Genomic DNA, 2,500 nt, shown 5'->3' with positions numbered 1-2,500 from the left:
CAGAAAGAAATAAAATCCACAATTAAATTCCACAATAAAAAATCTCATATACAATCTCCAGAATCCAAAACATGTTTCGGGCTATCAGCCCTCATCAGTTGGATTAAACGGATACAAGAGAAGAGAGAAATGTGTGGAAGAGAATGGGAGGAAGACGGATATAAATATCAATCTTCCGAGGAAATCCAAGAGGTGTGACCCTTGAATAGGCCGACCCAAAAAGTGGGACCCCCGCCAGATTATAAAGTTAGTATGTTATAAAATTAGTATGTTATAAAAAGGCGGGGGAAACAATGGCCCTAGTGGATCGAAGAGTGCTGTGATCTTGAGAAAAACCTGCTGCGAAGAAGAAAGGAACCCAACTTTCTTGGGTTACGCCAACAGACTCTCGGAAACGGAAGATGTCGCAGTGCGGGGACTTCTTGGCAAAGCCGATAAAGTATAGGGTTTAGGGTGGCCCCCAAGTTTAAAGCTTTAGCAGAAGAACTGAAATCAAGCTTAAGAACGAGGGGGGCCCCAGTTCTCTGAGAGGCACTATTATGTAGGCGTGAGAGAAGCACTGACTTATCAAGCCGAGAGACCAATTTGAAGCAGGAGAGAAGAAACTTCTTTGGATAACCACGAGCACGAAGTCTGGAGTAAAACTGTTTTCGAAGTCTCATAAAACCAAAAGGATCTGATTCCCTGAGGAGATACCTCTTGAGCTCACTTAAGATGAAGGATTTCTTTTGGTGAGGAGGATGCCAAGAGTAATACGGAATGTATTGAAAGGCATTGAGGGGCTTCTGGAAGCATTTGGTATCAAGAATACCGCAAGCATGGAAGCGATCTCCCTTGAAGAGGGTAATGTCAAGAATGTCCACAGAAGAAAAAGAAACTGAAGGTGTAATTCTGATCTCAGGGTAGAAGCTCTGATACTGAGAAAAGAATGTTGACAAAGAGGACTCATCACCAGTCCAAATACCAACAGCATCATCAATGAACCTTTTGTAGAACATAAGACAGGAGCAATCAAACTGAGAGAAGAGACGCTTTTCCAAATGGCAAAGGAAAAGACAGGCGTAGACAACTGCGAAATTGCTGCCCATAGCAGTACCCCGGAGTTGTTTATAAAAAACACCATCGAACTCAACATAGTGTTCACGGAGAACAAGTTCAGCAAGCTCCAAGATCAGATCAATCAACCTCAGATTAAGATTATGAGTATGGAAATACTCAACAACCATCTCCCGAAGAGCATAGAGGCCCTCAGTGGTAGGGATGCTCGGATAAAGAGACTCCACATCAAAGGTAAACAAGATGCAAGAAGAAGGAAAAGCCTTGCGATCAAGTTCACGAAGAAGACTGAGAGAATCAGGAAGATGAGGCTGCTGTTGTAGGAGAATCGGAAACAAAAGAACATGAAGAAGCTTCGAGGCTGGTTCCAACATATAACCTGTATAGCTGCAAATCGGTCTACCCACCAGAATAGGCTTATGAAGCTTAGGCAGGAGATAAAAAGCACAGGCTTTAGCTGAAGAACAAGGATTCTTCAAAAGGAAGCAACGAACAGGTTTGAGGAAGAACAGAAACTTATCAATGATAAAGGAGAGTCTGCTCCAAATCAGCTTCCAAGGAACACAATCAACACGAAGATAAACCAGGGGGTCCGAAAGTTGGCGAAGACCTTCATATTTGTACCAAGAAGAATTGAGGACAACAAGGCCGAGATTCTTATCTGCTGGTTTGATGACAATGGAAGAGTCATTCTTCAAATCATTGAGACTCTTGAGGAGTCTAGCAGGAAGAAGAGGACGCCGAACAAACGAGCCAGCACAGGAAGCAATGCGAGACCGAAAAATGTCTTCAGCTTTATGGATGATCTCTTCAAGTTGGTAGTTTTGTTCATCCGGATTCCAAAAGGGATTCTTCTGGCGGAAAGGATGAGGAAAAACTCCAGAAACAAGAGGAGAACAGGAGACATGAGGTGCTTCCGGACCAAAGAAAGCACGAAGACGAAGAAGTCTGGCAAAAGCTCTGAATTCTTTATGAAGATCAAGAACAGACATTGGAGGAGGACGAGGAATAAATTTAATTCCAAGTCCTAACAATCTTCGTTCATCAGCAGAGAGACGCCGAGAAGAGAGGTTATGAATGGCAATGTTAGATATCCGATTCTCAACCTCCGAGGCAGTCTTTCTAGAAAAAAATGATCGAGCCATGAAGTCCCGATCAATGGCAGGTCCCCAGTGATTTAAGCGGGGCCGGAACCGCGGATGCGGGAGTTGTGTACCTGTCTGTTCTGCTGTCTGTTTCTTCCTCTTTGATGGCCCTGAGTTTGATTCTTGTAGGAATTCTGCCCACGATTTTTGCCGTTGGATGGATTTGAATGTGCGGCAGATTGCACATTCTTCGCCGACTGGCGGGGGGCAGAGTTTCCCTTTGATTGCAACTGTCCAGAGGCAGCCGAGGTGTTCTTCCCGGCTGCACGAGACCCGTTTTTTGGAGTAGAGTCCACATT

This window comes from Cupressus sempervirens, chromosome 6, assembly GCF_028749045.1.
Source record: "Cupressus sempervirens isolate cs-2001-9-10 chromosome 6, ASM2874904v1, whole genome shotgun sequence".
NCBI lineage: Eukaryota > Viridiplantae > Streptophyta > Pinopsida > Cupressales > Cupressaceae > Cupressus > Cupressus sempervirens.
Note: the sequence above shows the minus strand (reverse complement) of the source record.